Here is a 21446-nt window from a genome sequence, read left to right on the forward strand (position 1 = left end):
GGATAAAGGACAGGAAGAGGAGTGTACACCTTGCTTTAGCTGTTCATTACTTGCCTAAGGAAACTTTGCTGTGTGGTGGTAGGAAGTGAAGACCCTGCAGCTAGTTACAAGGCTTTTGATCCTTGTTTGGCAAGTTCAACTGTTAAAGGGGCCATAGGCTGCTCCCTAGGGGGCAGGGGGAGGAAGGAGGGGGGACGAGAGGAGTGGGGGAGGGAACAGGTAAAGTCTGCCATATAAATGTTAATATGCAGCTAACACGTTACATACTGAGCTGCTAGGGTGAATTTCAATTTTGCTAGAATTGGCCTTTTTTTCGTCTTAGGTTCAATGGACTTACAGTAGATCCCAGAAAATAACTTAATACCGGTTGTGTATTCTAGAAAGCTTTCTTCCCTGAGCAAAGGAGGCAGAGCTAACGAGAGAAGGGAGGAGCTTTGGTGAATAGAACTGAAGTCACAGCTGGTTAGCATGACTAGAATGCATGGAAAAGCCGGCCCAAATTAGATGAGTGGGTAGACAGAGAGCTTTGAAATCCTTGGAATTAATGGAGGAGTCCATCGTAATTCAAAGGTCGGGACTTAGTGGGCTGGGATAGGGAGAGAAGCTGTCGGGGACGTGGAGCAGTGAGCCTGTGCCCCGTGGCTTCCCACACACTGTTTTGAAGGCGTTCCCATGCGTAATCTCGCCTGTCAGTTCAGGCTGTAGGTTTCTCCTTTCTAACTCCTGAGCAGAACAACTCTGAACGGTGGTAGTCTTGCCTTGTCACCCAATGAGTGTTAGGAAACAGTCACTCCAACCAATTGGTTCAGTCCAGAGAACGTGAGCACATTCTACTTTACTTTCTGTTCAATGATTTTGGAAAACAACCTTTTAGATTCTGGTCAGAAGGGGCTCGGATCTGTGACTTTGAAACACTCACCACAGCCACAAACGACTTTGTAAGTTAACCAGAAATAAACAGTATTTGGGATCTCATCCGTCCTAAACCCAGGGGTCAGGGCATGGCAGGGCTGCCACTAACTTCAGGTTAAGAGGATGAAACAGATCCGCGGAGAAGGGTCCCACGATCCCTGGAAACTAAAAGCAAGCCACGGACAGCCAGGGAGCGCGGGCCCGGGGCCCGGGAGGGCGGGGAGCAGCCCCGCAGGTCCCGGCTGGAGCGCGGGGCCGGGTCACCTGACTCACGGAATTTGGGGCCGCGCGGGGTGGAATGGGAGGGGAATGGTTAGCGCCTCCCTTCCCGCTCCCGCTGGATCCAGGTCGGCGGGGGCCGGCGCCCGGCGGCCACGTGGTGGTGCTGCGGCTGCCCCCGCCCCGCCGGCCCAGCCCGGGAGCTCGGCGCCCACTGACCCCCGCAGCGGGGGAGGAGGAGGGACTGAGCGCAGGAAGCCGAGCAGGAAGCGAGCCCGGCGGCCGCGTTTTCCTGGGGAAGCGGCGGGCGGGGTGGCGCAGCCAGCGGGGTCCAGGGAGCGCAGCCGCCGCCTCGATGGGGTGAGTGCGCGGCACGGAGTTGGGAGGCTCCCGGCGCGGGGTCCTGGGCTCGCGTCCCCGCCTTTGTGTCTGGAGCTCCGGCGCGGGAGGCGCTGGGGACGGCGCCAGGGAGGAGCGGCTGGGCGGGCGGCAGCGGGGGTCCCGCCGCCTCTCCCTGGTCCGCCGCCGGCCGCCAACTGTCTACGGAGGGCAGATTTGGGGGCAAGAGGAAGGGGAGGGAGGTGGGGATGAGGGCAGAGCGGGAGGACCCGGCCAAGTTAGGAGAAGGGTGCTTCCCCGGTCCTCCGCGACTCGCAGGCCGGCTGGGGCGGGGCGCGGGGCCGGGGCTGCGGCGGAGGGAACGCGGGCGGGAATGAATGAGGAGACCGGAGGTGAGACCCGGAGGTGCGCCCTGGAGTCCGCGCCCGGTCCCACCTGCTTCGCCCCGCGCGGCGCCTCGCCCCCCGCGCGACGGTGCTGCAGAGCCCGGTCCGCCTCCCGGCTGAACTTGGAGCAGCTGGGGAGGGAGGTGCGAGCGGGAGACTGCGGGCGGCTCCCGGGACGCGGGGTCCGCTATTGTTCCTCCGCTGATCCCGGGAGCCCCTCGGCCGGCCCAAGGGCGGGGGCGAGACCCCTCTGGGCCTGCCCCAGCCCTCTGCCTTGTTTTCCCCGCCGCAGCTTCGAAGAGGGTGGGGAGGACGGATGCTGGAGTTGGGGCAGACTCGGGGCCGCCGGGGCTTCGGGAGGAAGGAGAACGTGGAGCCACTCGACAGGCGCCAGCCATCTCCCGCGACCCCTGCCTGGGGTGGGGGGTGTCGTCCTCAACCACCTTCGCTGCCTTCTCGGGCAGGTTGTTGTCCGCGGTTTAGTTTCTTCGGTTTACAGGGTTCACCTGCTAACTCCTTTGGGTTTCGCATCCCCCTTTTGTGGAGGGGGCACAGAGACTGGAGAGGCAACAGACGGGGGATTAAGGCAGATGCGGCCCGGCATGGCGTGGAGGGTCCGAAGTGGCCTCCCGGGGGCCTAAGCATGGCTGCCTTTCCAGGCTCCTTTTTCTTTGCTAGGAGCCCAGCTAAGCCCAACTTTACTCCCAGAGATGTTGGGAGGAATCTGCGGACTCGAGGCCCCTAGCCTCGGGACCAGCGGCTTCCCTTCGACGCAGCTCACAGGTGATCTGGGTGGGATTCCGTCTTCCTTCCGGGAGAGGAGAATGTCTAGCTGCCTGGGATGGAGAAACGCTGCCGGATCCCTGGGGAGTGTGGTCTCAAGGCTGCAGAAGCCTGGCAGAGGGGAACTGTCCATCACTAGGACATAGCCGAAGCTCGTTTTAGCGAGGACAGCCTCACCTCCTCTGGCTTTGCACAGAGTTGGAGAAGAGGTCGGGAATCACAGGGAGGCTTGATTTTGGCTTTTCTCTCCCCAGCCTGCAGATCCCTGTTCACTCTGTGGCTTGGAGTTTTGTTACCTATGGATATAATCTGATAATCTTTTCTTAATGATGCCTAACAAGTGTGATATTTTTTCCCCCTTGGGTTTGTAAGGCAGTCGACTTTATGTGAGGAAATTGATCCAGTTCTTATCTTTTAGCCAGTGCTTGCCTAACAGAGATTGGGAGAGTTGTGCCATGCTGGGTTGTTGCAGTTTTTTCATCTCCATTCACTGAGATGCTTCAGTAATGAATTTATTGTTTGATGGCTTTTTGGAGGAGGAGGTGGTGGTGGTGTGATTATAACCCTGCTGGAAAATCTGATTGCTGTTACCTGAATTGAAGAGAAAGAAGGGATGCTGAGCCCCCTAAGGATTCTGTGGGAGAATGATGTAGTGTCCCGCCCACTAGTAGTGAACCCCGACAGTGAAGTTCTATCTCCAGTCTGCTACTTCTCAAAGCAGGTTCTAGGCAGGTACAGGTACTATTACCTAGGCTTTAAAGGTGAAGAAGCAGGTTTGGAGGTTAAGAACAACTTGGCCTTGGAATTAATAGAACGTGGTAGACAACTTTTGCTTCTTATTCCACTCCTCCCTCCCTTCCTTTGTCCTTTTTTTCAACCTTTAAAAATAAAAATAAGTATGAAATATTTTTAACATAAAAAGAGTGTAGTAAGGCATCTTGTCTTCCACTTCCTACGTTTAAGAGTTGCTAATATTTTCATATTTGCAACATACCCGCCCCCCTCCCCCCCCATAAAAACACTATAACTTAAATATTTGATCTATTCCTCCTCTTCCTTTACCTCCATCCTCAGGTAACCTCTAATGTGAAGTTAGCTTACATAGTTCCCAAGCATGTTTTGAAACTACAGTGTATCCACAATACATGTGAGTTTGTGTTTAACATTTTACATAAATGGCATAATTCTTCCTATGTATAGCTTGCATTTTTAACTTACTATGTTTTCGAGATACATGTGTTAATAGATCTTTATTCACCTTAGCTGTTAAAGAGAATTCCAGTGTATGAAAAAAGTATAGTATATTTACTCCCCTGCCAAAAGTAAATTAGGGTTCCTGGGTTTTCACCGTTTTTTGTTTGAGTTGGGGTCTCGCTCTGTCACCAGGCTGGAGTACAGTGTTGTGATGACCACTCACTGCAGCCTCAACCTCCTGGGCTTAAGCAGTCCTCCTGCCTCAGCCTCCTGCCTCAGCCTCCAAAGGGGCTGGGGCCACAGGCGCATGCCACCATGCCTGGATAATTTTTCTGTTTTTATGGAGACAGGGTCTTACTCTGTTGCCCAGGCTGGCCTCGAACTCCCGGCCTCAAGTGAACCTCCCGGCCTCAAGTGAGCCTCCCACCTCAGCCTCCCACAGTCCATGAGCCTGGCCTAGTTTTTTAACTGTTACAGGCACCTTTTCTGCGGAGTGACAGTCTGTTTCTATTTTTATTTTTATTTCTTTTTACTATAACAGTTTGCACAGTAAACATTCTGAGATGTTTTCTTATGCACAGATTTTTCTGTTACACACTCAGTTGCTGGATAAAGAGGGTTAGGTAGCACTGCATTTATTCGTTCTTGAACAAATATTTAGAGTGCTTGTATGCTCTTGGCTATCTGTTGACTAAAAAAGTGAAATTGATCAGTTTTAAGTTCTAAGAAGATTACATTAGTTGGCTGGACTTTTTTTGCTTGTTTCTTTCTTTCTTCTTCTTTTTTTTTAAAAAAATAAGAAAAGTGGGCCTGATGTGGTGTTGCACACCTGTCATCCCACACTTTGGGAGGCCAAGGCAGGAGGATTGCTTGAGCTCAGGAGTTTGAGACCAGCCTGGGAAACATAGTAAAACCTCGTCTCTACAAAAAATAAAAAAATTAGCGGGGCGTGGTGGTGTGCCTGTGGTCCTAGCTACTTGGGAGGCTGAGGTAGGAGCATTGGTTAAGCCCTGGAGGTCAAGGCTGCAGTGAACCTAGATTATGCCACTGCATTGCAGCCTGGATGACAGAGTGAGACCCTTGTCTCAAAAAAGAAAAAGTGCCTTCTCTTTGTAAAATTGAAGCATGAGACCAATCCATGGTACTGTTTGGGATTCTTGTGCAGAAACCTTTTCTCAGCCAGTCACTGGCCGAATGACCTTGGATTACTCACCCAACCTCCTCTTCCTCATTTCTTTGTTAAGATTAAGGGGTAGGAGTAAGCATTTACAAAGGCACATTCCTGTTCTAAGAGTTTTTGAAAATGTTGCTGTGTAGTGACGTATTTTGCCCCAGTGGTAACCCCTCAGGCTGGAAGGATTTTAAGGCATTTAAACACATTGGCTTCCTCATTATTCCTTCAAATTGCCAGGCACATTCTTTTTTTGTCCCCCTAAGATCATGTCAGACACATCTCACACATGGAATCATTGTGCTCATGAACTCTACAAAAGGACCACCGGGCACATTCTTGCCTCAGAGCCTTTGCATGTGCTCTTCCCACTGCCTGGAAAGCACTTCCCTTAGACGTCTACATGGCTGTACCCTCAACCCTTCTTCAGGTGTTATGCTCAGATACCTCCTTCCAGTCTAGCCTGTGACCTAGTCCCTGCTTTTATTTTTCTCCAAGGCACTTAGCACCTTCTAGCTTGTCATGTACAGGTTGAGTATACTTTATTCCAAAATGCTTGGGACCAGAAGTGTTTCAGATTTTGGATATTTTTAAAATTTTTGGAATATTTGTATTACATGGTTGGACATTCCTGATCTAGAAATCCTACGTGCTCCAGTGGTGGGTCTTTCCTTTGAGTATCCTGTTGGTGCCCAAAGCATTTTGGACTTTGGAGCATTTCAGATTCAGATTCTTGGATTAGGGATACTCAATCTGTAATTTATATTAGCACTATATGCTAATTTATACTAGATTATGTATTATATACTAGATTATGTATACTGTTATTTATATCAGATTATGAGCTCCACAAAGGCACGGGGCTTGCCACTCTTGTTTACCATTGTATTCCTGGTGTCTAGAACAATGTTGACCCCTACTAGTTAAACAGATGTTTGATGAACAAATGGATATGCTTTTTATTGTGATTTTCTCTGGGATTTCCCCTTTAACACTTGGATATCCTAAACAATGCTGGTTGTTCCACATCTGTAAGCGCCCCATATCTCATATTTATAGATTCCTTTAGGGTAAGAAAACATATGTCTTTTAGACATATGAAATTTGTGTGATTTATCCTACAAGCCACTTAGTCTTCAGATTTTTTTTCTCCTAACATTTTGCCTAATCCTGAATTTAGAGGAAAACATAAGTAACACGGTGCTTGGAGGCACACCCACCTTTCCTTTTGTGATAACCTCATTTTCCAATCTGGTGAAAGTGGAAGTTGTATAACCAATAGTTGCTGACTATATTCCACACGGCATCTGCACCAACAGGCCAGCAGCCACCCCAAGCAGCATCAAGCACGCTGCATTTCTTTATTTTTTCTTGAGATGGGGTCTTGCTCTGTTCTGGAACTCATGGGTTCAAGAGATCCTCCCACCTCAGCTTCCTGGATAGCTGGGACTACAGGTATGAGCCAACACACCTGGCTAATTTTTCTTTTACTTTTTGTAGAAACAAGGTCTCTCCTTAGGTTGCCCAAGCTGGTCTTGAACTCCTGGCTCAGACGGTCCTCCTGCCTCAGCCTCTCGAAGTGCTGGGATTATAGGCGTAAGCTGCTGCCCCTGGTCCACACTGTGTTTCTAAGAACAAAAAAGTGTATTTTGTTGGATTGTTGGAGAGTGTACATCATCATTGCCCTGACTTTGTGCCTTTATGAGGATTTTTTTTGGAGGGGGAGGAGGGATGGGTTTTTCGTGGTGGAAGGAAAATGAGGACCTTCATCTGAAGATCTTGGAGCAAATAATATGTAGAAAGGTACTGGATACACTCTAAGACTGCCATATCGTACAGTCCTTAACTCATGGCACAAAAAACATTCACTGTTATAGCACCAGTGCATTGTTTCGCTAGAAGCCAACTGAATTTTCTCTACCTTGCATGATGAGATAGGAGTTGACAAAACAAGGCTAAGTATGTCAGAGGCCTCTTGGGTGTATTTTATATGGTGATAGGGAAAAGGAGTCTGGATTTTTTTCCCAATGAACTATATTAGGTATATAATACTGATGACATCCTTTAAAACATTACTAGAATATTGAAATAAAATCATTTTATCCTCTGTAATAAAATCATGTTGAAAGAAATTAGTATATTATGGATCGAGATAGGGCTAGTTAACTTTTAAGCTGAAAACCATAAGCATAGAATTATATGATTATTATTAAAATATTGCACAATTTAAACAGATTTCTTTTTTCTTTTTTGACACAGAGTCTTGCTCTGTTGCCCAGGCTGGAGTGCGTGGGGTGATCTTGGCTCACTGCAACCTCCACCTCCCAGGTGCAATCAATTCTCCTGCCTCAGCCTCCCAGGTAGCTGGGATTACAGGTGCATGTCACCATGCCTGGCTAATTTTTGTATTTTTACTAAAGATGGGGTTTCACTCTCTTGGCCAGGCTAGTCTTGAACTCCTGACTTCAAATGATCCACCCACCTCAGCCCCACAAAGTGCTGGGATTACAAGTGTGAGCCACCGTGCCTCGACTAAACAGATTTCTTCTCTTTGGTTTGTAGTTAGTCATGAACTGAAAAGTACAGGTGGTTTAAAAAAAGGTAAAGATTGTTCATCAAATACCAATTTAATAGCTCCAGCCATTTACAATGAACAAAAAAATTAGCCTCATCTTTGACATCGGCTCACAGAAGGCTATCAGCAAATCTAATAAGTATTTTAAAAAATAACTTTTGGCTGGGCATGTTGGCTCACACCTGTAATCCTAGCACTTTGAAGCTGAGGCAGGATTGCTTAAGCCCAGGAGTTCTAGACCAGCTTGGGCAACATGGTGAAACCTTGTCTCTACAAAAATCAGTTGGTCATGTTGATACCTTCCTGTAGTTTCAGTGACTCAGGAGGCTGAGGTGGGAGGATCACCTAAACCCATGAGATCGAGGGTTGCAGTGAGCCAAAACTGCACCACTACACTCCAGCATGGGCGACAGAGTGAGACCCTGTCTCAGAAAAATAAATAAAAAGTAACCTTACTGACTTAACCATGTGTTTAAAAACAAAACAGAGACTGGGTATGGTGGCTCACGCCTGTAATCCTAGCACTTTGGGAGGCTGAGGCAGGTGGATCACGAGGTCAGGATTTCGAGATCAGCCTGACCAACATGTTGAAACCCCGTCTCTACTAAAAATACAAAAATTAACTGGGTGTGGTGGCGCATGCCTGTAATCTCAGCTACGCAGGAGACTGAGGCAGGAGAATCACTTGAACCTGAGAGGCGGAGGCTGCAGTGCGCCAAGATCGTACCATTGCTCTCCAGCCTGGGAAACAGAGCGAGACTCTGTCTCAAAAAAAAAAAAAAAAAAAAAAGAACATTCTTCTATTTGACTGAAGGAAGCATGCCTTGTTCTTCAATTTTATATTCTATGTGTCCAGTAGAGTATCTGCCACACAGTAGGAGATAAACATCTCTGAACTACTCCCGCCTCAGAGGTCATTAAGCCCCTCATGGTGGTCATTAGATACAGAGCTGTCCTAGTCTAAAGGAGAATTTAAACAATAATCAAAAGATAGAAATCAGTAGCACAGTGCCAAGTAGATGTTCAGAAGATGTGAAAGAAACACTTTTCCTCCTTATGCACTCTTTGGGGAAGTTTGTGCATTGTGTCTTGATTGATTCACCAGCTGGCTTTCGTGATCAGTATCACCTCATCTAACCTTACTTGTGATCTAGTCCAGTCCCTTCTGTAGTGAATGGCATTCACTGGGAATTACAGTCTTGACATATAATTCCATGACCATATGTCACACTTGGGCAAGGGGAAACCTTTGGGAAGTTCTTCACAATTTGCTAATCCCTGCTTCTAAATAAACAGAGTCTACTTGTGAGAAAAGGTGGTCACATAGTCCAAGAAGCTTACTGTACAGTGGAAGGAAATATATGGAATCTTTTTCTTTCTTTCCTTATTTATTTTTCTTAAATTGACATTTAGGCCAGACACAGTGGCTCATGCCTGTAATCTCAGCCCTTTGGGAGGCTGAGGAGAGTGGACCACTTAAGCTCAGGAGTTCGAGACCAGCCTGGGCAACATGGCAAAACCCCATATCTACATACGTGTGTGTGTGTGTGTGTGTATGTATTTATATATTGCAGTGAGCCAATATCACACCACTGTACTCCAGGCTGGGTGACAGCCAGACACTGTCTCAAAAAAAAAAAAAAAAAAGAAAAAAATTGACATTTAGTGAACACCAAAGCTTATTATCAAGGAACCCAACATAAGCAATTTATCGTTTACTATGTCAGTTTCCCTTACAATTATTTATTATATTACCTTTTTAAAGCTCAACTTAATTTTTCATATCCCTTTTAGTTATTGCTATTGATAAGATAATCCTTTTTTCCTTATGATTTCCAGATGAATTCAGTTTGCTTAATTATTCATTAAATTTTTTATTTCCATAGGTGATTGGGGAACTGGTGGTGTTTGGTTACATAAGAAAGTTTTTTTTTTTTTTTTTTTTTTTTTTGAGACAGAGTCTAGCTCTGTCACCAGGCTGGAGTATAGTGGTGTGATCTTGGCTTACTGCAACCTCCACCTCCCAGGTTCGAGTGATTCTCCTGCCTCATCATCCTGAGTAACTGGGATTACAGGCACATGCCGCCATGCCCAGCTAATTTTTGTATTTTAGTAAAGACGGGATTTCACCATGTTGGCCAGGATGGTCTCGATTTCCTGACCTTGTAATCTGCCCACCTCAGCCTCCCAAAGTGCTGGGATTATAGGGGTGAGCCACTGCACCCGGCCATAAGTAAGTTCTTTAGTGGTAATTTGTGAGATTTTGGTCACACATCACCCGAGCAGTATACACTGCATCCTATTTGTAGTCTTTTATCCCTCATCCCCTTCCCACCCTTTCCTCCTGAGTCCCCAAGTCCATTGTGTCATTCTTAAGCCTTTGCATCCTCATAGCTTAGCTCCCACTTCCAAGTGAGAGCATATGATGTTTGGCTTTCCATTCCTGAGTTACTTCACATAGAATACTAGTCTCCAGTCTCATCCAGGTCTCCATGAATGTCATTAATTCATTCCTTTTTATGGCTGAATAGTATTCCATCATTTATATGTGCACCACAGTTTATCTACTCATTGACTGATGGGCAATTGGATTGATTCAATGGTTTTGCAATCAGTTTCCTTAATTTAGCTGTTCTTTTCAAAGAGGTAATAACTCTAAAACTAATAGCAGCATCTACCTCTTTTCACTTTCACTACATCTGTCCAGTTCCTTTTGCTGGCTGAAGTGATAGACACTCAGAAAACTGGCAATGTTAGCTGGTGAATAAAAGGCCGGAGAAGCTTCCTTTTGCACTAGGGGAGCACAGAGTAAAGTGTTTTTTTTTTTTTCCTCTAAGGAATCCATTTGCAAACCAGAGAAGAAGATCATCTAGCAGTTGGCGTGGTGTCGCGCGCCTGTAGTCCCAGCTACTCAGAAGGCTGAGGCAGGGGAATTGCTTGAACCCGGGAGACAGAGGTTGCAGTGAGCCGAGATCATGCCACTGCACTCCAGCCTGGCGACAGAGCAAGACTCTGTCTCAAAAAATTATAAATAAATATATATATCTGTGAGGCATAGATGGACACTTGCAAATCTGATGGGGATTTTGGACCATTCTTCCTTGGAGAAACTGATGTATGTTCAATGATGCTATAAGTTCATAATTTTTATCAGTCTCATGAATTTCATGGAACTCCTTGCCCTAAGGCCATTTATAAACCTCTTTGGAATACCCAGGTTAAGAACCCACAACAGCCACCTCTCATAATTTGAGAACACAATTACAAGGGCTCTGTTTTTGTATCATGTTCCCCTATCCCCCAGGACAGCTTGAGAACCTATCATAGAGCAGTGAAAAGTAATAATTGTGGGTTATATGTTCTCAATTGAAAAACCAGTCATTGGTTGCTATGTCAGCCAATCTACATACTGTTGGCCATTTTTAGAAAGTATATCTATTGCATGTAATAAAATGCAATGTAGATGCAATAAAAAGGTGGTTTTGTAGTATGACTGTTTCACAGAGACCTGGTGAATTCTAAGGGTGAGTCTTAAGTTTCTCACCCCAAGGGTCACTTATTGCTTGGTCTGGAGTTGGGTCTGCTCTGTCTCCAGCTTTTGGTGGCAGCAGTTTCCCAGTTTTGCTGTTTCCAGGAGGGAACAGAGATGTCCCAGGCCCCCCACTGACAGTACTTTTAGGCTCACAGATGTCCCGGGTCCCTCCTAGCAGTCCTCCTAGATGTCCCCGGTCCCTCCTGGCAGTCCTCCTAGGCTCACAGGAGATGTCCCGGGTCCCTCCTGGCAGTCCTCCTAGGCTCACAGGAGATGTCCCGGGTCCCTCCTAGCAGTCCTCCTAGATGTCCCCGGTCCCTCCTGGCAGTCCTCCTAGGCTCACAGGAGATGTCCCCGGTCCCTCCTGGCAGTCCTCCTAGGCTCACAGGAGATGTTCCGGGTCCCCCCCGGCAGTCCTCCTAGGCTCACAGGAGATGTCCTGGGTCCCTCCTGGCAGTCCTCCTAGGCTCACAGGAGATGTCCCGGGTCCCCCCTGGCAGTCCTCCTAGATGTCCCCGGTCCCTCCTGGCAGTCCTCCTAGGCTCACAGGAGATGTCCCGGGTCCCTCCTGATAGTCCTCCTAGGCTCACAGGAGATGTCTTGGGCCCTGCCTCACAGTCCTCCTAGGTACACAGATGTCCCGGGTCCTCTTAGACTCATAAGTAGGCCTTTGGCTGTTCTGCCCAGTAGGGAACATATCCCCAACTGGCCCTTGGCTTTTCCCTTCTCGGCCCCCCAGCCTGATGGGGCTGTCTTGATGAGGACCTGAAGAAGACAGGCTACACTTCTAGTTGGGTAACTGACCATCAGCTGGAAGCCCCTGCTGTTTGAGAGTAAAACGTGCTTCTGTGGGAAGTAGTGTGACCGGGGGAAGGGGCTGCTGTGGCAGAAGCTGCTTCTATCAGTGCTTACCTTAGGTGATGTCCTCAAGCCATTTCAGTCAAAAACTGAGCAAAAAGGGCTGCTGACCTGACAGCAGCTTTTTCCATGGGTCAGTGTAATTGACTTGAGCACCTTCTCTGCCGTAAGCACTTTGCTGCTGGACTGTCCCCGAATAAGGTCAGGGCTGGCCATAGTCATTGTTGGGTTTCCCGCGAGTGGTATGTGTTGATGGGATAATTGGGTATTAGAAGATCTCTGGATTAGTGACAAGCCCTGCCCTCGTGGACTTAAGAGTTTTAGGTGAGTTAGATATGTCGCAATCTGCTACAATACAAGGCTGACTATTAGTGGTGGGAATGGGGTGGCGGTGGTGGTGGCGGTGGGTGGGAGGTGGGAATTATTTTCACAGATGAGGCTGAGGCCTAGAGAAATGGCCCCTTGGAAAGGGATAGTTAATGAGAGGCAGAGATGGATGGGACCCTAGTGCTGGCTGCACAGCGCTAGGCTCCTACCATTTTTCTTGTATGTTTCTCTCATAGGTCAACAGTGACCTCGAGAGTCCTGTATGTAGCTAATTACAATTGTTATTTGGAATTCATATCATTTTTCTATTTTGAGAAAATGTTTTCACATTTCTTTTTTTTCTGAGACAGGATCTCACTGTCTTCCAGGCTGGAGTGCAGTGGTGAAATCTTGGCTCACCGCAGCCTTGACCTCCTGGGCTCAAGCAGTCCTCCCACCTTATCTCCCTAGTAGCTGGCACTACAGGTGTGCACCACCACTCCTGGCTGAATTTTGTATTTTTGGAGAGACAGTTTCATCATTTTGCCTGGGCTGGTCTCAAACTCCTAAGCTCAAGCAATCTGTCTGCTGTGGCCTCCCAAAAGTGCTGGGATGACAGGCATGAGCCACCATGCTCTGCCTGAGCCCCTAATCTTTTTTTTTTTTTTTTTTTTGCATCAGAAAAAAACTATTTAAAACATAGGCATAGAAATTATAGCCAACAACCATATATTTACCATCCAGAATTTCCTTGGGCTACTTTTGTCTTTTGATGGAAGAATCCAAAGTCTTAAGTGCAGAAGACTTATATAGACTTGGTCAATTCACCTTGAAGAAGAGGGTGAAAATTGGGAGTTCCAGGGGAGGCCAGTGGCATTGAGCAACAGCATGAAGGTCAGAAAAGGTACAGGACCCAGGCCCTTGCATTCTGCTGTATGTGAGAACCATGTAAACAAATGTTCATCAGGCTTTGTCGATGAGTTCACAGATTCTGTGCTGTGCCTCTCAATTTGACAAGAATGCTGAAGTAATTGGAACATCTCCTCGCATGAAAGCTGACATATTGGTGATTGATCCTTTTTCAAAAATGAAAGGAATTACTTCTGTTGCTGAGAGAGGACAGCCATGCACAGTGGCCTCTTCTCAGCCACCCAATGGATGTGGGAACTTGTGAGCCAAGAGGCTCATGGACAACGGGCTGCAGCATTTTCTTTCTTCTCTATGAAGGACAGTGAAGGCAGTCGTGGGCTCACGCCTGTACTCCCAGCACTTTGGGCGGCTGAAGTGGTGTATCGCTTGAGGTCAGGAGTTTGAGACAAACCTGGCCAACATGGTGAAATCCTGTCTCCACTAAAAATAAAAAAATTAGCTGGGCATGGTGGTGTGCACCTATAATCCCAGCTACTTGGGAGGCTGAGGCAGGCGAATCACATTAACCCCTCGGAGGCAGAGGTTGCAGTGAGCCAAGACCATGCTACCACACTCCAGCCTGGGCAACAGAGCGAGACTGTCTCAAAACAAAACAAAACAAAAAAAAAGGTGGGCCCCAGGAAAGGTTCAGCGTCCTATATTTAACGTATCAGGGAGCCATAGCACCAGGCAAGGTGCTGAGTTTTCCATCTTTGTGTCTCCAAGCACAGACCTACTTCAGGCCCAGTTTCCATTTATCATGGGTGCAAGATGATTCAAGCGCTCTCAGAACCTTCTTGGGTCTTTGTTTAAAGAAATAAAAAAAAATCTTAGATTTTCTTAGGAGTCGATATCATTTTTCTCTTTTGAGAAAAACATTTTGCATTTCTTTTGAGCTTTTTTAAATTGGGGAAAAATACTATTTAAAATATAAGCATGGAAACTATTGCCAATATTCATGTACTTACCATCCAAGATTTTCTTGGAACGTTTTTATTTTTTGAGGAAAAACTCATGTCTGCCAGTAACTTCATGTATACAGCCACTCAGCAATCTTGATAAATTCCTAGGTAATTAGGTCCTTGGTTTTTTTTTTTTTTTTTGATAATGGAGTCTCATTCTGTCATCAGGCTGGAGTGCAGTGGCACTATATAGGCTCACTGCAGCCTCTGCCTTCCGTGTTAAAGTGATTCTCCTGCCTCAGCCTCCTGAGTAGCTGGGACTCCAGGTGTATTTTCAGTAGAGACTGGGTTTTACCATGTTGGCCAGGATGGTCTCAATCTCTTGACTTCATGACCCACCCACCTCAGCCTCCCAAAGTGTTGGGATTACGGGCGTGAGCCACCGCGCCCGGCCAGCAGTTAGGTTGTTTCTATGCTATACACCTTTGCACAGTGTTGGGTGTGCTGTTTGTTTCCTTTTTCAACTGCTCTTCTTCTACAGTCTCTAAAAGCCTAATGAGACAGGCACATGATGCACCGATTTCCTCCAAGTGATACCTATCCCAAGCCTGTCTCCTGATGGCTTTGCTAATGTCTGTGCCTTGTTTGGCAACAGGCTTGCTTTCTGTCTCTTTAAAACAGCCCCTGATTATTTTACGTGCATAGCCCCTACAACAAAGGGCATTTGATTCTATGCCCCTTTGACCAAATAAATGGAAAGTGGGTGTTTATATCCACTGTGGCAAAAGAAACAAGGAGGCGCTCATCCTGTCCTGGTGATAACTGCTGCAGGCTCGGGTGGCAGGCTGCCGGGCTGTGAGCACTTTTGTGTGTGGCTTCTTGAACAATAGCACTGTGCACCTCTGTCCCATTCTTATCTCATGGGGTGATGTTTTTAGGATTCCACTTGTGTAATATCAGGGCTTAAATTGTCCTGAAGAATTGCAGCAGCATTTTCTTTACTTCCTTTTTTTTTTTTTTTAAGATGGAGTTTTGCTTTTGTTACCCAGGCTGGAGTTCGAGTGCAATGGCACAATCTAGACTCACTGCAACCTCCGCCTCCCAGGTTCAAGCGATTCTCCTGCCAAGATCATGCCATTGCACTCCAACTCCAGCCTGGGCAACAAGAGTAAAACTCCATCTAGGATTACAGGCATGTGCCACCACGCCTGGGTAATTTTGTATCTTTAGTAGAGATGGGGTTTCTCCATGTTGGTCAGGCTGGTCTTGAACTCCCAACCTCAGGTGATCCGCCTGCCTCGGCCTCCCAAAGTGCTGGAATTATGGGCATGAGCCACTGTGCCCGGACAAGCATTTTCTTTTTTATAGGTTAGAGAGAGTTGTGCAGGATGGAATAATTTCTTAAAGAACAGAAATGTCCTCATGTTAGAGAAGTACATAACTATCTAAATGTTCTGCTTTTCCAAATTGTTGCCAAGACATGGAAACCTCCATCCCAGTTTGCTGTCAGCCCTGCCGAATGTAAAAATAGCCATTTCACTTGTCTATAATTATCTTTATATTTTCTCTGTTATTGACTGTGGATCTTTAGCCAAGCTACATGGAAGAGGATTTGTTGACTCCGTGAATTCAATAAAATTATTCCTTAAGCATGTGCTCCGCATGTGAGAACAAAGAAATAAAGATGCTTCTTCCATTCCAGTGAGGCAGGGGTGTGTGAGTAAGGACGAACAGCCAGAAGGAATGCCTGTTGCAAATTGGTTCATTCAGATTTCCTAGAGGGGCCTCTGTGTGCCAGCAGCAATTCTGAGGCCTTGTTCCATCTTTGAAGGCAACTGAATTTTTTCTAAGTACTAGAAAGATTGGCCTGTTGGCTAGACTTTTAAAAATTACTGGTGTTGTCTAACATGTAGCCCGGTGTCACGTCTTGGGCTTGGAAGTTGAACCTTAGTTTAATCCATCCTCCTCTATTTGTGGGCTATGCCCTTTTGACCAAATAAACTTTCTCTGCTGCAATTTCCTAGTCTGGAAGCTGAGAATAATAACAATAGCATCTAATTCTGAAGTGCTTGTGAGCATTAAATGAGATGATACCCTTTTATAATAAAATAATTAAAAAATAAAATTTTGCAAAATAATCTTTAAAGGATAGCTATTGTGGCTGTTATTATCATTGCTAATGTCATCATGTTCTTTATCATCCTGCCTTTAAAGACCTGCTGATATATTGGCCAACATGATTATTCCTGCCATTATAATCTATAGCAATAAACAGAGGTTGCCCCATATGTTATCGTAATATATCTGCCTTGTGTCTTCTGTTCAGTTTGCAACTGTTTCTCTGTATTAGCGTTCTCCCTATTTGTCCTTCTATTATTATGTCGTTGTGTAATGTGGACAATGTAAAGATGGAGTTCTTTTATTAGTGCCCAGTCTTATCTTATTTCAGATTGCATTACCAAGGTCCTCAGCCTCACCAGAGAACTTGTGTTGCTTCAGCCATAATCTAGACACAGAGTAGTAACATCTTGGTTAAACTGAACATGGTGGCTCTTAGCACGAAGTAATGGTTAAGTTAATTCCCTACTGAATTTTTTGGAAAATTTTCCAAATGTTGATAGAAAAAAACATAGACATGTTTTCTGAATAGTATATGCTGGTAATTTTGTTTTTGTTTTTGTTTTTGTTTTGGGGAGAGGTTTCAGCCTCCACTACAGAAAACTTGGGGCTGGGGTAGGCTAATACAGTCTTATTTTGTTAGATGCTGTACAGCAAGTAAAAGCTATAGCTTCTTTTTTTTCTTTTTTTTGAGACAGAGTTTTGTTCTTGTTGCCCAGGCTGGAGTGCAGTGGTGCGATCTTGGCTCACTGCAACCGCCGCCTCCTGGGTCAGGTGGGTTCTCCTGCATCAGCCTCCCAAGTAGCTGGAATTACGGCGCTCGCCACCACACCCAGCTAACTTTTGTATTTTTTAGTAGAGACGAGGTTTCACCATGTTGGCCACTCCTGACCTCAGGTGATCTACCTGCTTCGGCCTCCCAAAGTGCTGGGATTACAGGCGTGAGCCACCACTCCCAGACTAAAGCTATAGCTTCTTAAGAATAAGGAGGATAAATGTAGCCCAATGGGTGCCCCTTGTCAACCCGAATTGAGGATGGTCTTGGCACCAGGTAGAGGGAGAGAGTACAGGAGAGTCCCTGACTGGTAAACTAGCCCTTTCATAGATGGACGTGGTCTTCTCGACAACAGGGTAATAGTTGAGGTTGCATACATTAGGAGTCCATCAGTCTTTGAGTGAAATAAAATTGTAGGCTAATCATTCCCTTTTATGTATAGGAGAGTGAATCTTTTAAATTACAACTTTCAATCATTGTTTAATTATTAACCTCCAGCATTTGCTAGATTAGTTTTGTGATCTTACGATAGTAAGTAAATGTTGAAGATGGGAGTATATACATTTTCTGCTTAATTTTACATCTGCTTTGTTAGTATTAATGATAAGATGCTATATGCTTGAAGGGAAAAATCTAAATCACTACTATCTAACAAAAATGTAAGCAAACCACTATTTCAGGCCACATAGGTCATATTAAATTGTCTGGTAGCCACAATAAAATGTTTTTTAAAAATGAAATTAATTTTTATAATTTTTATCTAGTATGTCCAACATATTATTTCTAATATCTAATCCATATAAAACTTATTAATGATGTAGTTGACATTCTATTTTACTAGTCTTTGAAGTCCATTGTGTAAATCCCATTTACAGTGCATCTCAGTTTGCACTGGTCACATTTCAAATGCTCGGAGGCCACATGTGGCTATAGTATTGGACAGTACTGGTCTAAATAATATGTCTTCTTGCAGGTTCGGTAACCCCATTCCACCTGACATCTAGAACGTACTCAATAAACATGTATATGATTAAGCTTCTTTGTTTCTTTTATCCAGTTAACTGGGATTTTGCCCTTAGCTTTAAGCATTTCTGTAGAGAATTACAATAGCTTCATCACAAACTAATTATACATGGTATAATATACATTTGAGTTTTGGGTTTAAAAATCCGTATCTCTACTTCTGTGCAAGTGCATTAACCCACGTAGACTTTTTTTTTTTTTTTTTTTGAGATGGAGGTTTGCTCTTATTGGCCAGGGAGTGCAATGGTGAGATCTCAGCTCACTGCAACCTCCGCCTCCCAGGTTCAAGTGATTTTCCTGCCTCAGCCTCCCTAGTAGCTAAGATTACAGGTACCCCCCACCACGCCCAGCTAATTTATTGTATTTTTAGTAGAGACAGGGTTTCACTGTGTTGGCCAGGCTGGTCTCGAACTCCTGACCTCAGGTGATCCACTCGCCTTAGCATCCCAAAGTGCTGGGATTACAGGCGTAAGCCACTGTGTCCAGCTCCGACTTTTTATTTAAAAACAAAACAAAACAAAAAAAAACCAGAATGATTTTGTAGGCTGGGGTTGTATGGTCCGTATTTCTGTGTCATCTGTGTACTTGGCTCCTAGTTGAGATTCAGTGCCTATGACATGAGTAAGAAATTATAGGTTTCTCATAAATTGTAAGTTCTTGAGTAGCCTTGATGCTATTACCATGTAAAACTCTTGCATTAGATGCAAGGTATGTAGGTTTGTGGATATGTGTGGGGCACGTGGGGGAGCATATTCAGTCTTTACTGGTTAATGGAAGCATTCCCCATCCTTCATGTTAGTGGTGTTTGCTTTTTAGCCCTGCACACAGAAAGTGGTTGGAAATTGAAAGAAAGACTAGGGTTTCAAATTTAGTTAACAGGAGTTTGTCTTTATCAGGCAGGTGGATCTAGCTGCCCCCATGGCCCAGGCATAGAACAACTTGCAGCTTGTGATGGAAAAATATCTGAAAGGCTTTTCTATTTGTAATGTGGCAATTCCAGGCTGGCATGGTCCCTGGGGAGTGAGGCCTTGATGTTTGAGCCACTGTGTTAGGTGTCTCTTCCAGGTGTCTGACTTAGAATAAATGAGGGTGACAGTGTGTTTTCATATCATATCTTCACCACTATTCAAGGATTAAGTGCTCAGAGGGTTATTTATCATTAGGCATTGAGGTCTCCTGGTCCAGCTGAGCCCCAGCACACCATCTCACCCCATACCCCATGGCAATTTCCCTACTGTCTGTCCTTCTCACATTGTTCCTGCCAGTCTTGAAGGTTTTGTTTTTCCTATTCCTCCTTAGCCTGTACTCAGGTAACAGCTTCCTTGTTTCCCTCCTTTGTTCTCCCTCAGTACTGTGGAGTCAAGTCCCAGGAGAGCAGAGAAGATAGAGTCCACTTCTATCTCCAGACCCCAAGCACTATTTCCTCCTAGACCCAGCTGTTACAGTGGCTTTTTATTTCTTGAGGGCTTAAAAATCATTTAATGCTATTCACTTCCAGTTAATTGTGATTGTTTTCATTGTTGACCTGATTTCTGTAGGAGAGCCAAAGAGCAGTACTTGCTTTCAGAATGGAAATAGCCCAGAAGACTCACACTTGGATTGCCGGCAAGGTCACCTTCAGTGACTGCACTGATGTTAGAGGAGGGTAATGAATGGAGGACTGATGAGGTGAGGCTGTGTGAGGGCAGTGGGCAGGACAGATCCACACGCAGCGAATAGCCAAACAAGTGAATGATAAACATGCCCTCCTTAACCTGCAGATTCAAAGGGGACATTGTAGGTCATCCCATTATATATTTCACTTCTGTAGCTTCATGAAGTAAATTTAGCTGCTGACTTCAGGAATGGACTGAACAGACCAAATTGCAAGCTGCAAATGTGCTGTTGAAGATCTAGGCACCTCTTCTACTGTGGCATCTGAGTTGGGTCTCTGTCACTTGCAACCTAAGAGTACTGACAAATACTTTGGTGCCTGAGGGCAAGTGTCAGAAACTCAGCTTGAAATAGCTTAGGCTAGAAGGGGCGTGCCTTGCCTTATGTGACCCCATATCCTGTGCTAAAAGGGTGTGGCAATAGCAGGGCCTCAGGGATCCCTGGAATCTGCTCCCCTTGCCCCATCCCCACCCCGCCTCTGGTTCCCTCTCTCAAACCAGCTAGAACTGGGTTTTGGGCAGCTCCCAGTTCTCACCCCAAGAGAAAGGTCTGCCTCCCCTCCCCAACTCCAAAAATCCCCTGATGAAGACACAGTTCCACCTCTAAGGGAGCAGCTATTGCCAGAATGACCTGGTTGGAGTGGGTGGGGACGGTAGGAGGAGAGGGCTGGGCCCTGTTGAACAGGCCCATTATGGATCCACTACAGGAGTACCAAGCCACAGTGTTAGGCTAAAGGAAATGGGAGGCCTGCCTTCACGTGAGCCAGCACTCCGTCTCTGTTGGACTGGAGACACAAAACATCCTTTTTTTGAATACACAGTGTATGAGTGATGTCCAAATATGATAGTTGAGGCAGTATAAATAATTTCTGGACTTTCCATCCACTCCCTTCTCCTAGGGCATCAGAGCTCACAGAATCTATGTCATTAACATATTTATATATTCCTCACTCTGAATAGTATTCAAGACACTGGATGCCTGGGTAAAGAAAGAGATTCACAAGCCAAATGGCTCCACTGCGATCATTGTAAATGGCGTCTCCAGCATTCTAGAATGTGAAAGTCCAGGTTTTCCTGTTTTGAAACTGAGTCAAAGAACCAATGAAATATGTAGTAAGCCAACTTTTGGAAATTAATTCTTTCTAGGGTAACAACAGTAATTAAATATAACCATGAACAGAACCTGTTCTCTTACTCACTCTAAAGATATGTTTCATAACCAATTACTTTGTATATGGGCCTCCCTTTTTTTTTTTTTTTTGGAGACAGCATCTCACTGTGTTGCCCAGGCTGGAGTGCAGTGGCATGATCTTGGCTTACCGCAACCTCTGCCTCCCAGTGATTCTCCTGCCTCAGCCTGCCGAGTAGCTGGGATTACAGGCATCCACCACCATGCCTGGCTAATTTATGTATTTTTTAGTAGAGATGGGATTTCACCATGTTGACTAGGCTGGTCTTGAACTCCTGAGCTCAGGTGATCCACCTGCCTTGGCCTCCCAAAGTGCTGGTATTACAGGTGTGAGCCACCATGCCCAGCCTTCATTGGATCTTTTTAAGAATTTCACTGAGATATAACTTACTTTCTGTGAAATTCACTGATTTTAGTATACAAGTCAACAACTTGTAGTAAATTAACGGAGTTTTGCAGTCATCACCACCATCTAGTTTTAGAACATTTTTCTCACCCCAGAAAGATCCTTTATGGCATTTGCAGTTACTTCCTGTTAGCATTCCCAGCCCTGTACAACCACCAATCTACTTTTTGTCTCTATAAATTTACTTTTTCTAGACA

General features: G+C 45.6%; 1 protein-coding gene across 3 annotated transcripts in view; it reads left to right on the forward strand.

Annotated features, from left to right (window-relative positions):
- The first annotated feature begins 921 nt into the window (after positions 1 to 921).
- RAI14 (retinoic acid induced 14) overlaps positions 922 to 21446 on the forward strand; it is a 188169-nt gene continuing 167644 nt past the window's right edge. For 2 of the 3 annotated variants that reach the window (XM_021671869.2, XM_021671872.2), the window contains exon 1: positions 1345 to 1491. The gene's annotated coding sequence lies outside the window, so the exon portion shown is untranslated. Of the gene's footprint in view, positions 939 to 1344; positions 1492 to 21446 lie in introns of those variants that run through there. The other variant, XM_021671870.2, reaches the window with a different exon arrangement.

This window comes from Aotus nancymaae, unplaced genomic scaffold (genome assembly GCF_030222135.1).
Source record: "Aotus nancymaae isolate 86718 unplaced genomic scaffold, 86718_ANA_hifiasm-v0.15.2.pri h1tg000014l, whole genome shotgun sequence".
NCBI classification, from domain to species: Eukaryota; Metazoa; Chordata; class Mammalia; order Primates; family Aotidae; genus Aotus; species Aotus nancymaae.